Here is a 14632-nt window from a genome sequence, read left to right on the forward strand (position 1 = left end):
ATCATTGTCCCTGACCCTTTTAGCAGACTAAGTCAGCAGCACTCATAACGGTAGCCTCCCTGTCCCAATGAAGAAGGTGAGCAACATGGTGTTAATGGCATGCCGGTTAGCATCATTCCAGGGAGTCTGTGGGGATTTCTCTGTCTCTCTTGCTACCATTAAAAAAAAAAAGAAAGACAATGAAATGTTTATTAATGACAGAAATTCAAACCCAAATTATTTTCTCACACTGCGATGGACTGGTGACCTGTGCAGGGTGTACTCCGCCTTTTGCCCAATGTCAGCTGGGATAGGCTCCAGCCCCCCGCGACCCTGTATGCAGGATAAGCAGTTGACGATGGATGGATGGATTATTTTCTCACATAATGATCATTATGAAAAAAAAAAAAAACTTCCTATCTGTACTGGATGCTGGATTTACCTTTTTATCTGGATTAAAATAATCCGGATTGATACATTCATTTATGAATTATGGCCATTAATGACATCTATAGATACAGACTTTATTATTCCCATCATGGAGGGCAATCTATTTGAGAAGCAAATAGTGAACTGCATCCTGTATGCAGACTTGCATGTACAAATCACCAGCAGTAAATATTGTGCTAGTACTGATATTGAACTACAAGAAGCCAGACACTTGCAAGCCTTTAATTAGAGTTATGTAAAGCTTTTGATGGGACAGTTAAGTCCTAGAGAAGTGGTGACAACAGCTGCGCAGAGGGGGTCCAATTAGATTTTTTTTGTCACTGGGCCCAAAATTCCTGACGGCCCCCATGTAGGGCTCTCAGCCACATATCGGCTTGGTTGAGCACCTTCTTCACACTCACCTTGACATTCAGTTCAGCTCCGTTCCACTTCCCCAGGCTCTTTACAGTCTTCTTAGTAACAGATGGAATTGACTCTTCATCTATCTTAAATGAAAGTGACCCTTAACATGGTCCTGCTTCAGAACTTCTAGATTAAGATGGTTTAAACTCCCTTGTGGCTACCTTAGTGAGCTCTACCAGATCGTCCAGGTTCATTGCAGCTGCGAACAAAATCACTGAGATGGTGCATCCAGTGACTATACCAACCTCCAGCCACTGAGAGTTAGTGGTGAAGCTACCAGAGGTGAAACGCACCTTGAAGCAGCTAAAATGGTTTTAAAGAAGCTGGTAGGCCTTCAGTGTGGCTTCAACCAGTTTGTGTGGTAGTGTCCCATTGGCATTAGTCAGATCCAACCACAGGACTGGCAGGTCCCCTTGCTTCTTCTTTGCATACTCAATGAAAATGACTGTTGCACTGGGCAAGTAAAGTTCTAGTTCTAGTTCACACTACACGATTTTTTGCCCGATTTGCCGCTCAACGAGCTCGGCGACTGTCAGGCTGTGATCGGGAGTAAATCAGCGGTCGATCAGCGGTCGCCAATTGTTATGTTTGAACTACACAACGACGCATCAAAATGGCTCCCCGACACATCATTGCCACTTATCCGACACTCATCTGCCACTTATACTCGACATCCACATCCAGCCATGAGAGGATGCAGCTGGCAGAGCAGGCAGCTACTTTTCACCGAAAGACACTTTTTACTCACTTGCAGCTCTCTCTGTAGCTTACACAATCCCTGCTACCTGCCTGTGCTAATCCATTATTTCACCCATATTCTTTGTCTTTATAATTTCTATCTTTATAATAACAACAGCTGTTTCGTGTGTAGGTCGTGTCATTTCCCGTTTTACATTTCACATGTTTTCTTGGCAAAACGTGTTTTGGAGACCAGCGTTGGGTGACAGAGCCGCTGTCAGCTCGTGTAGTGAGTGACCCCCTGTCACCGATCAGTCACGTTTGCAGCAGTGAGATAATATTTTACTCTATTGTCATACTCCAGATGTGCTATGACTTTGCACTTTACTGAGCATTTTACTAGAAACTGAAGGCCGGCTGAGCGATCTCAAACAACTGGGTGTGTGTCCCACCCACTGAAACCAATCTGTCAACAAAGCTGACTTTATCACTGCTTATCCTAATACATTATCTCTCAGGCTACAGGTGCTCACTGAGACCTAGATCAAACCATGAAACTCTGCTACCTCCTACCACCAATTACTCTTTCATCGACACCCTCCGACTGTGCAGGAATGGGGGTGGGACTGGGCTCTTAATTTCAAACGAATGGAAAATTACACATTTGCTACCCCCGAGTCAATATGCCCCCTTCAAAAATCATGCTGTCTTGGTGTCTGCTCCATTAAAGGTCTCTGTTATTGTCATACCGTCCACCGGGACAAATGGCTAACTTTATGGACGAGCTAGACACACCTGCTGTTTTCAATCCCAGAGCATGGCTGTCCATTACTTGCCCCCTGTGTCATGAACATTCACTTAGACAATTCAAACTCAGCAGACAACGCTGCAACCTCCGCAACCTGTCTACCGCTCACTTTGCCTCAGTGGTAGCTTCCGCTTTACCTCCCCTCAACACATTTTCCTCACTCAAGGTCAATGATGCCACACAATCTCTGTACTCGACACTGAGCTCATGCTCAGGATAGCCTGTGTCCTCTATCCACCAAGCCTGCTTGCCAAACCAGTCCCGCAGACCGATACCATCCGTAGGCTGCGCACCTATCTCATAGCTGCTGAGAGAAAATGGCAAAAAACCGAAGACCATGCCGAGCTTAAGGGCTACCAAATGCTCCTATCCTCCTTCTCAACCAGCATCAGTGCTGCCAAAACTGCGTTCTATAATGACAGAATTAGCAGTGCCACTGACTCAAGGAAATTATTTCTCCACTTTTAAATGTCTACTAAATCCTTATTTGTCTCCACCACCCACAAACCCCGTTGCCACCTTCTTCACAGGCAAAGTGGTGGATATAACTAGCCCTCCTCCTCCGGTCAGTTCCCACTCTGTGAGCACGGCACGGGAAAACCTACCATGTAGCAATCCTTGTACATGTCTCTCTCTATCTCCCTCGGCCTCGACACCAAGCCTAACATTTAGCAGTTCTACTACATCTTTTCCTGTCTTCCCAGGTCAATGGCACTTCACTCTACTCGTTTACTCCACTCACGGGGAGCGAGGTATCAGAACTGACCCGTAGCCGTCTCACTACATGCCCAATTCCCAATTCCTATCAATATCCTCCAAGCCTAATATTTCCTACCATAGTGCCGTTAATCACTCGTGATAAATTCTTCTCTGGCTTTGTGAACCTTCCCAACTGCTTTCAAAAGGGCTCAGGTTACACCGCTACTCAAAAAGCCCTCTCTCAACCCTACTCAAGTTAAGAACTATCGGCCAGTTTCTCTTCTACCATTTCTATATAAAGCTATCGAACAGGCATTCAAATTCCTCTCATTGAATGACGTCCACTGAAATGGCACTGTTGTCTGTGACAGAAGCCCTAAAGTCAGCTAAAGCTGCAGCCCAGTCCTCGGTTCTTATCCTGCTTGACCTATCAGCTGCCTTTGACACAGTCAATCACAGGATCTTGCTATCCACACTTTCGGCAATGGTCAACTCAGTCAAAGCACTCCTATGTGTCGAATCCTACTTCTCTGGGCGTTCCTACAATGTGTCGTGGCAAGGACATTCGTCCTCCTGTCACCACCTGTCCACAGGGGTTCCCCAAGGCTTAGTGTTAGGGCCCCTTCTCTTCTCAACACTACCTCACTGTGTCTGATAATTCGCTCACATGGCTTCTCTTACCACTGCTACACAGACAATACGAAACTCTACCTATCCTTCCTGCCAGACAACCGCACCATCTTGGCATGGATTACGGACTCTCTATTGGACATATCTGGATCATGGATGAAGGCTTGTCACTAACTTCAAGAAGCTCTTGAAGACTCATCTCTTCCAAGAACACTTTCTCTTATAACACCTCTAACCCATAACCTCTAACGTGCACTTCCTGTGCTCTTCTTCTTCTCTCCTTACAATTCTATTGTATCGATTGCACTATTTTGTTAAGTCTTACTTCTTTCCATAGGTATTTACCTCATTGATGCCATATGTGTTATTAGCTCTCACTAGAATTTATTGTTGCACTTACTAGTATCTATTGTCACTTGTAGATCTCTTATTATATTGATGCTTTATTGATGCTTTATGTGGTTGCTCAAATGTAAGTCACTTTGGATTTTGCGTCAAAATGGAGCCAAATGACTAAAGTAAATGCAATGATTTTGGAGATGCCGCTGTTATGCTCGATGCAACCGGGAAACCCAAGTACTTCGCCTTACTGTACTGAAGTGTCAATGTACTTGTTGTTCAACAGGAACTCAGTCACCCTCCTCCCTAGACTTCCAAAGAAAATCTGCCCCTCCACAGTCAGCAACAAGAATTTTTGAAGCAGCCCACAGCAATGAGCCAGCTCTCTGGCAGGTATTTCTTCCTCCATGCAACTTTCTGTAACATCCAGAGACATCTCTTCAGCCTCTCGCAGTTCTTGTTCTTAGCAATCGGTATGGAATACCATAGGGCCTTGGAGATCTCCCTTAAATGACCCCATCTTCCTGATGATTATGCACATTGCTCTTTGTATCCCCTCATTCACTGGCCTGCACCTGTTGGCCCCTTCTTTGGGTTGCCCCTTTCTCATGATGTTGTGGGTCATCCAAATCCTCATTGCTGTTAGCAGGGATGTACTGGGGATGAAATTAATTTGCAGTTATTTTAATACGTATTAGTGTTTTTGTTGTATACAGTGAATCAGATTATGCTGAAGACCTTCAAGAAACTTTAGGATGACACCTGGCTCTTCAGTTTGTATAAGCAAGGCAGGTCTGCACTGAACAAGACCAGGTCAGGCAAGCCTGAGTCAGACAGAGGGCTAAAATAATTAAATATACTCAAAAACTACAATGCATTCCCATAAAATAGAGCAGTGTGTGCATAACAATCAAATCCCTCAGCTTCAGCTCTGAGTAGGCCTCTCTCTGGTTCAGCTTTCCCTGTGCTGGACCCTCTGCTTTTACTGATTGTACAGTTACATATACACGAGAATAACATCAGTAATAAATATGACTTAAAATAATCCAATAATCTCTAATTATAAAAACACACTGCCCCTGTACCTTTCACTGTTTTGTCTGTTTCCATTCACCTTCTTCACCTGCTGCTTCTCTTCCCTGTCCTCCTCCTTCTTCTCCTGCTGCTCCTCCTGTCCCTTCTCTCCCTCCTCATCAACATGACTGGGGTCATCATCACCCTGTCCCTGTGCATCACCTCCACAGCTAATATAAATAAAGATATTCCTCTGTTAATTTGGCACATTTAGCTGCCTCTTATGCCAACATTTTTTCTTCTTAATTCTTATTTTTTTGGCATCACACATTTCTTTTCACTCTCCTCCACATTTACCGTCTCTGTTGAGCCTATCACACAACCCAGCGCTGACTTCAGCCCCAACGAATCGTTTGGAGATTAAACTTGCTCCAAATGGAAAGTAAACTTCTTTGATCTGCCCTGTTGAGCCTGTGGTGTCCGAACAATAATGCTGCGATGATGTGTTGACACTGTTCTTGATCGTAAAAGTTTATTAAATCAAGGAGTTCAGCATCAATTACAAGCTCTGCAGCAGCTTGGACCCAGCCCGATGGCCACTCTGTCTCTCTGTACTTCAAACATAGCTTATATAGGATATGTTTAGGTATCTGTTAGGTACCTTAGAGGGGTTTGAGTCTGCAAAGTAAAAGATCAAACCCATAGAAGGGTACAGTACTATTCTGAGGTAACAAAACAAGGGGTTAGAGCCTTGTCTAAGCCTCTAAGCCTTGACAAACTGGTCTTCCCCAAATGCCAGCAGTACTGTAAGTTCCACCATTTGTTTGAATAAACACCACATTATATCTTCAGATATATAAAGTTTCACTTTTTTCTAGATTTATTACAAAAAGTGAAGGATTTCAGGCCTTTTTTACTTTAATCTTTATTATTACAGTTTACAGCTCATGGAGAGGCACAGATCCAAGATGCTTGAAGTCCATAGTGGAGTTTCCATAGTCAGTCATGATTTGGGGTGCCATGTCATCTGCTTGTGTTGGTCCACTGTGTTTTATAAAGTCCACAGTCAATGCAGCCATCAACCAGGAAACTTTAGAGCACTTCACGCTTACATCTGCTGACAAGCTTTATGGATATGCTGATTTCCAAGGTTTGTGTCCAAAATCACCCACTACTCACTATACAGTTGACTATATAGTGAGCTCGGCATTTTGTAGTGCTGTCCGAATGTATAGTGAGAATTATAATACCCTATATAGGGTATATATGTATGTACTCAAAGTATCCCAGAATGCATTTTGAAAAGTTGCGCTGATAGAAAAAACTGTCCACTAACCAATTATATGACAGAAAAGTGTTGAAAAATTGTAGTCTTGTCAACAGACATTTGAAATAACAAACAAATTGCAATGTTACACTACAACTCCCATGAGTATTACCTGTAGGCCTACATAGTGTTTGCTCATTGGTCCTTTCATGAAGCCTATTGTCTTGACCGACAACACTGTAAACAAGAAGACGCTGTGGAGATTAAACTAGCGGACTGGCGCACCGGGAGATTTTCCGGTGGCCTGAAGGCTTTTATGGCCTGCTGTTAATTATCAACTTGTCCAGCAGCAGCGATGACAAAGCAAGCTTTTTTAATATCACGAGAATCCACACAACAGGCGGATCTCAGTCTCTCCAGTGGTGCTGCCATGTGAGGGTACGCACACCACATATGACATCCAGACTTTTGTCAAAAAGTTGAATCTGTCACAGGGCAGTGACAGTCCCTTAGACCTGTCGACAACAAGCCCACCTGTCTGCTTTTAACTTGATGGAATGATCTCTGTCATCACACGCGACTGGTCGCATGCACACACATTGCACAGTGTTCAGTCAGTGCTTGAGAGAAAGAGAAAAGGTTGGAGGAAAGTACCGGTAAATACTGTAAATTACAGATATCTTCATGAGTAAGGGACATGGTCCATCCATCCATCCATCGTCAACCGCTTTATCCTGCGTACAGGGTCGCTTGGGGGCTGGAGCCAATCCCAGCTGACATCGGGCACAAGACGGGGTACACCCTGGACAGGTCGCCAGTTAAGGGACATGGTTGTGTTTAAAAAAAAAAACAACATAGACTACTAGCACATTATATGTCATATCACTACCTGTTTTTATAAAACTACTCATGCCATGTTGGAAAGCAGAAGATGTGTTTGTATGGGAATAATGTGGAAAATCAAGACCTGTATACTCATTTCAGGTGGACATATCTCCAGTTACTCAGTCCAGAAGTCCCCAAAAATGATAGCCTAGGTTTAGTTTAAATCCGGTTACCTTAATTGTGGATTTTTTCTTAAACAAAAATAATTTGATCTTCTTTGCTAGTTGTTTCTAATGCAGGTCTTTTTTCTACACTGTATTACAGTATTTACTGCTGTTACAAATAAATAGTTAACCAGTGTTTCTGACTCAATTGTTTTTTTTCAGTTAAATTTTTATCTTTTGAATCTTCTACACAACTATGCAGCACTTTTATTATATACAATAAGAAGATACTCGTATGTGTTTATCTTAATAGACTACATGTTCATGAAAAAGTAGCTTTACACACAACCTTATCAGAGCTAATGATAGTGGTAGTAAATTTTAACACATCATTTTTAGAACGCCGTAGTCAACTTTAATCATATAAAACATATAAAATTTTGCAACAACAAAAATGTGGCTAGTGAAAATGCTGTGTGGCTAGTAACTCTGGAAAACCACTAGCCACATTGACTATTGAGCAAAAAAGAGAGTCTGGGGCTGTGAGACTGAATGCTCTGTCTTCCTGCTTTACTTCCTAAAATATTTTATCCTGCTGTGATTATGGCATACCACATAATCAGAACTGAATCTCTCGTAAAAAAAAAAATAAAAAAATGTTTAAATTCTTTTCTTATTGTAATTTAATTCTGTGACCAAATTCAGTCAGATGAAGGCCTTACAAGTCTTAGGCCAAATTATTGTAAGCAAGTGATATGTAATTTCTAAGTAAGAGAAAACTGCTCAATGCCACAAGTTCTCCTAAATCAAACAACTCAAGAAAATATCTTTTATATAGGTAGTTATTGCTTGAGGCCCATTGTCAGGCCTGGATGTATAAGGTGGGGTTTTTTTTGTTTGACTGTAGGTGAATGTTCAGCAAGGTCAGAGTGACATTTTCTTTATCATGCTTACATAAAAGGATCCTTGACCAAAAGATTAATGAACTCTATACATACTATAAGCTGTAAATTCAGATGCTGTGAATTTTGGCCATTTAAAAAAAGTTTTTTATTGCTCTATTGATTAATGAACAGTGATCTATGTAAGGTTGTCTACACTTGTTACAGAATGGATTTCCACTTAACATTGATGTTGTCTGTGCCCTTTACATGAACTTCTCAAGTTGTTTCCTGTCTATTTTAGAGATAGATACATAGAAATGTGCTTCAACCTTTCTATCTTCCATCACCAAAATCACTCCTTTGATTGCCATCTCTTTCTTCAGTCTTTCCTCGTTGCCAAGTAACAGTGCACTAAGTGGCAGTCCTGTCAAAGATCCTGTTGTGTGTCTTTCTTGCAAAGCTTCTTTTCTTCTGCAAGTTATATCGTGAATTGGGCCAGCTGAATGTAATGTTGACCAAATTTCATTACATTAGCAAAATTTTAAATTCCACAAATAGACATTTTATGCCACATTATGTAAAATTCGTTTTTTTTTGTGCGATTTGGCGTCCCTGCAGGATCAGAGTGTAATTCACAGCTATTATAACCAGTGTTGGGCAGTAACGCGTTACTGTAATTTTAACTTTTCTCAGTAACTAGTAGTGTAAGGGATTACTATTTCCAAAACAGTAATAAAATTACAGTTACTAATCCAGGTAACAATTCATTACTGCGTTACTGAACGCACCATCATTGACATGAATGAGGTGTAGTGAAAGTTATACAGTAATGTAACGTAACACTTAAGTGACAATTAAGTGTCGCTTAATTTTAAAATCAAATAACGAACATTTCTGTACTGTTAAGTGATATGATGTAATGAGAAACCGGTCTTCAACTCAGAAACAAATGTTTTACTGTTTTATACTGGGTCTGTGCTCCAGCTCACAGAAAGCCACCAAATTCACAATACATTTTTAAAACATCTCTTTCTTTCTCTGCCCAATGTACAGTCTGAAGTGTCCAACACACACACACACACACACACACACACACACACACACACACACACACACACACACACACACACACACACACACACACACACACACACACACACACACACTGAGAACAGTGGGGAAGAAATGACTCAGACAGAGAGGCCCCATGTATTTATCTGTATAATTACCACTGTCTGTTCTTCTCTCTCTGTCCCTCTCCATGTCGCTTTTCATAACCATCTTTGAAGCAACCCTCTCTCTTCCCTCTCTCCTTTCCTCCTGTCTTCAGTCTGGACTCTTTTTGTACCTACACAGTCTTGTTTTACCTCTGCCATCATTCCCTCACTTTTCTCTCTGCGCTTCACTCATTCTCTGTCGTTGCTATCACTTACTAGTCGCAAGCTGCAATCAGACTGCAGGATCTGCCCCTGTGGCTCTGTCTGCCTGACTGGCAAAATGTCTGTCTGTCTCCGTCGGTCTGTGTGTCACCATGCACAGTTCAAGGTCCCTTTGCCTCTGTCTCCCTTTCTTCTTCTTTTTTGTCTCTCACTCTTTCTGCCAACTAGCTGTCTGTACAATGACATAGGTATGAAACTCTAATTCACCCTGCTGAAACGAGTATTAACTAGTTCCCAGTAGAAGGGCTTGACTCTAATCCACAGGCTGATAGGATGGTGATGGGCTGTGCTAGCATTTTAGTGCAGGTACATTCCTTGCTGGAGGCAACTAAGAGTAACACACTTGCCAAGAAACCTGCCCTGGGTATTGTCGCCTTCTGCACTTAATGTTTTTGCTTTATTCTAAAACATCAAATGAGTGAATTTATTGTTGTAGCATCATTCTGTTGCAGCCACATTGTGACATGTGTTAATAATGCATATAATGATGAGGTTCAAAGGTTTTTCTTGACCTTGGACACAACAGTTGACCAAAAAATCTAACATCAAGGTCATTTTAGCAGCTCTTCTAGAGCTTTTGATTGTATCAAATGATCTTCATTTTCCAGTTGTCATGGGACTGTCAAATTTCCATGTTTGCTTCAAAGTCAGTATTTAAAGTTGGGTCTTGACCTTGGAAAGAGTGAATTATTCTGATCAGTTTTAGCTCACTATTTTGTCATTTGAATGAATGAAACTATTAGTAGATTAATTGATTGCTTTATTTAAGTCATTTATCAAGCCAAAACTCCAAGATTTAACAGGTTTAAGCTTCTAAAATGTGAAACCTGCTGCTCATCCCTGTTTTATTTAATTGAAAATTAAATACTAAGAGTAAATACTCTTGCTTTTTACCTACTTTTTACATTTCTTGCAGTAACACAAATTGTCGCTTTTATGTGTAAACCGTCTCTTCAAAACGTCCACAAAGTTTTTAAGTCCTATGCACAATGCATCAGTTCAACTTGATGAACAAATACCTAGTGAAGTGTAGTAGTTTTGGAAACACATCCTGACAACATGAAGTGCAATGAGTAATGGTCATGCCAAGGCTCAAGAAAAATTTTCTGTATAAGATATACCATGTCAAAGCTAAAGCAGGAGGAGTTATGGGATTATGATATTTCCACTTAAGCAGCCATCAGTATCATGTTTATTCAGAGTGGACCACTTCATACTGAATGAGCCTTAACTCTCTATGTGGAATAGATTACATCCTTTGTTTCCCTGTGTTGTCAGTCCTCCACTGGGAAGTCAGCATTAGCAGAGACATTTTGACAGGATTGCCTTACATGCAAAAGCTTTGTACACTGACCCGTAATGCACTTTCAGACAAGAAAAAAGGAGGATTTACTAAGATGCCTCAGCAGTGGAGTAACATCTTTGTTGCCTCCATCGAGTTTACTCTTTACGCCAGAGGAATTTTCCTGCTGATATGAATGCTGCCAGAGTGTTTTGCATCCATAATTTTTTCTGAACTTGTGAATTTAAGAGAAAACTCATCATCGCCTGTGGGAAATACAGAGTTTGCCAGATAGCTGGTTATCAGCTACTTAGCATATTAGCTGGCTTGCTGTGCTCGACTCTGATCAGGTTGTTAGAAGTCTGTTCAATGCTGATTAAGAATAATTGTATTAATCTTTCATGGCTGCACGGCTAAAAGTTTGCCCCCAATTTGAGCTGAGAAAAAACTGAATCCCACCTAATATATTTAAGTCATGAGTGAGGGGGAAAAACCTTTTAAAATGTCTCCACATCTTTTCCCAATTAGAATGTGCAAAAGGTACACTCGGATTTTAGTATATGATTAATAGTGATAGTGAATCAGATTACATGAAACTAATGATTCTCATGGGCAAATTAGGTTGCGGTAGATGAAAACAAATAATGCATGTGACAATCTTATTCTTACAGTGTACCAAAAATAAATAAATAAAGCAGAGTAAAGCAAATTGTGGGGGGAAAAGCGCATACAAATAGTGTGTAAATAACAACCTCTGAAAAATTATAATAAATAATCTTGACAGGACAATATATGATTCCTTTCTGATGAATATAACACTCCCCCATCAAAAAAAGAAATTTAACAGGCAACATAGGTTTCAGGATAATAACCTATTTGAGTGGCACACACTGTTTACAGTCAAATAAAGCTTTTTGAGGCTCCAGAGGAGGCTGCGTGAAAGCTGTGTTGGTTGGGTCTGAAGACTACAAGTTTGAAAATGAAGAAAAATCTGTTAATGTTGAGTTACAAAGAAGTGAGCTTATCAGACCTCTGTAGCCCGCCACTCATCTCTGTTTGAGGCTAGCAGCTCAAGACAACATTAGCTGCTAGTAGCATAACACACCATATCTCAGACCAAATTGTATGCATTTATTGTGATTTTTTTTTCACTGTCACTAACAATGTTATATAGGAGTGCAGTGTTAGTGGGATGCTCTTTTAATATACAGTATTTCCCTGAGACACATTTCTCAACAGGTTCTAAAAAACAAGCTAGCAGGTCCAGGCTACTTCACAATAGTGATATGCGGATCAATCCTGATCCTAATGTATCGATATTTCTGATACCAACCTTTCCTGCTCTAGGATCGATACTCACATAAAAGGATCGATATCTAAACTCAGTCATTTGGAGTCAGTGAGAGTGTTTTGTCATAAGTATCTTACTGTCACCAGGATGGTCTAATTATACTCGGTTGATAGGAACTACTTTTCCTTCCGCCTGTCAAAGTCATGCTTGCGCTAAGGGTCTGTGACGGATCTTCTTTGAAGTGAGCCGCTGCAGCCCTTTACATTTCCCGTGATTGAATACTGACTCTGGCTGACAGTCACGTCTGGCTGTATTTTAGCTGTGAAGGTAATAATGTTGCTCTTTGTGATGTGTGTGCAAAGACAGTGAAATACTTTAGCAACACTGCAAACTTCACTAAACATCTGAGATTAGGTCAAAATAATATGATGATGTTATGAAGTGGCAGTTCTGAGCAGGATATTTTTATTATAATTAAAGAATACGACAGTAGTTTGATGTCTTGTCATTATGCAGCTATTATTTTGAATTGGTAAGGCCACAGCCTACTCCTTATTTCTCTCATAAATACAGAAATGGGAGAGGGAGGTCACAATAAACTAGAAATAAAATATGTAAAAAGTATTGGTATTGGTATCGGCAATACCAGCCTTGGATCGTATAGGAATTAAGTGGTATCACACATCACTACTTGGCAAATCACTGACAATATGATCAGGACAGACTATACATTTTTGTATTATTATTTTTTATTAGTATCTATTATTTTTATCTAACAATGGAGTAAGGTCAAAAACATGACTTCCAAATTAATGATAATGTTGGTCCGTTTCTGCTAGATGTCTGAATAATTTGCCAACATGTTCACTATACCAGGGGTTTTCAAAGTCTAAGGCTGCGAGCCTCCACTCAGACAAAGCATCTTTATTTTACTAGGTAAGTTTCGCTCAATTCCTGGATGCTAATGGGATCATGATTTATTATCATGATATATTTAAATTATTATTTGATCCCATAGACACTCAACAAATAGCCTAATATTGCATTAGTTTTTTGTGCAAGGAAGCCTTTCAGTGTTTTAACTGCCCACTTCTTTGTGTGTGTGTGTGTGTGTGTGTGTGTGTGTGTGTGTTGATTTCATCTTCTATTTGATGTAATTCTCCCGGCAACTCCTTTTGCCGTTTCTCATCAAAGTTGTCATATTCTCCAAATAGGTTAAAAGAAATTATGAAGTCAGTCATTGTTGTTGTTAGATGTTCGCTTAGTGTTGAAATAAATTGTAAACGGAGGCTCTGACTGCATCTCTGTTGCTATATGGCTACTGATACTTAGCCAGTGCATTAATATAGAACTTTGGAACTACTTAGTAGGTGTCCATTACCAGGAATAATGGACACCCTAGAAATAATCAGAATTGAGTATTCACCTAGACCATGGTATAATACTGTATGTGTATCTATAGATCTTTAAATCTGTTATTGCATTCACTTGACTATTTGTACAACAAAGTGGAAATGTACAACAACACTGATAACGGCATATCAATACAGATACAATGATGATAATGCTAATTCCATTGCCAGTGCGCCACCTGTTGAGGCTCTCTGACTATTGCCTTGGCTCAGATGGTTAAGCTGCAGTTTAGAAGAACCTGTGCTTGTTTTGAGAGAGTAATCAGGTCCATTTTAGCAAACAGCTGAGTTTTAAACCCCTGAAAGTTCTGTTTAAGCCAGACTGTACATTTATAAAACTATATTTTTGTACTTATCGTAAACTATGAGTGAATTGTGTGAGCGTGAAATATACACTCCAAATGCAGCCCAATATGACAGTGTAGAAAAAAATCCAATACATGCTCTGGGAGAACGACATTTTAAAATAACATGACATCAATCTAGGTATCTGACATGTATAGAGTGATGGCACTGTGTACATTTTAATTCATCATCTATGCTGCTGCATATTCATGTGTCACATAAATCTACACATGATGATGATTATGATGATGATGATGGAGGTCAGCTGGTCATCTCGTGGTAATTTTATTCAAGGGAGAAAATGCAGCTTGGATCTGTTGGGTTAGACTGAAGTTCTGAAATAGTCACCTTTGTTGGTTCAATATCACTGCAGATGAAACAAGCATAAACAATCAAAGAACATGAATATATAGAGAACGTATGCTTTGACTGACAATTATTTTCTGGAAAGTGCAGTGGCTGCTTAGCACTAAAGACTGAAACAAATCAGAAAGTCTATCTCTGTATGAGAACATGGGCGTACATATTGCAAATGTACAGGTAATGACTGATACCTCAAGGAAAGCTGAACAATCTTGACTATGTCTACTTTCTCACTATCTGCAATTACTGGGGAAAAGAGAAGACACTGTACTCTATGCATGAAGGTTTCAATGTTCACATTCCTGTATAAATTATTTAAAATTGCAGGTAAGCTGTCTCCTTTATTTCTCAAGCTATTATT

This window comes from Micropterus dolomieu, linkage group LG19 (assembly GCF_021292245.1).
Source record: "Micropterus dolomieu isolate WLL.071019.BEF.003 ecotype Adirondacks linkage group LG19, ASM2129224v1, whole genome shotgun sequence".
In the NCBI taxonomy this organism is placed as follows: domain Eukaryota; kingdom Metazoa; phylum Chordata; class Actinopteri; order Centrarchiformes; family Centrarchidae; genus Micropterus; species Micropterus dolomieu.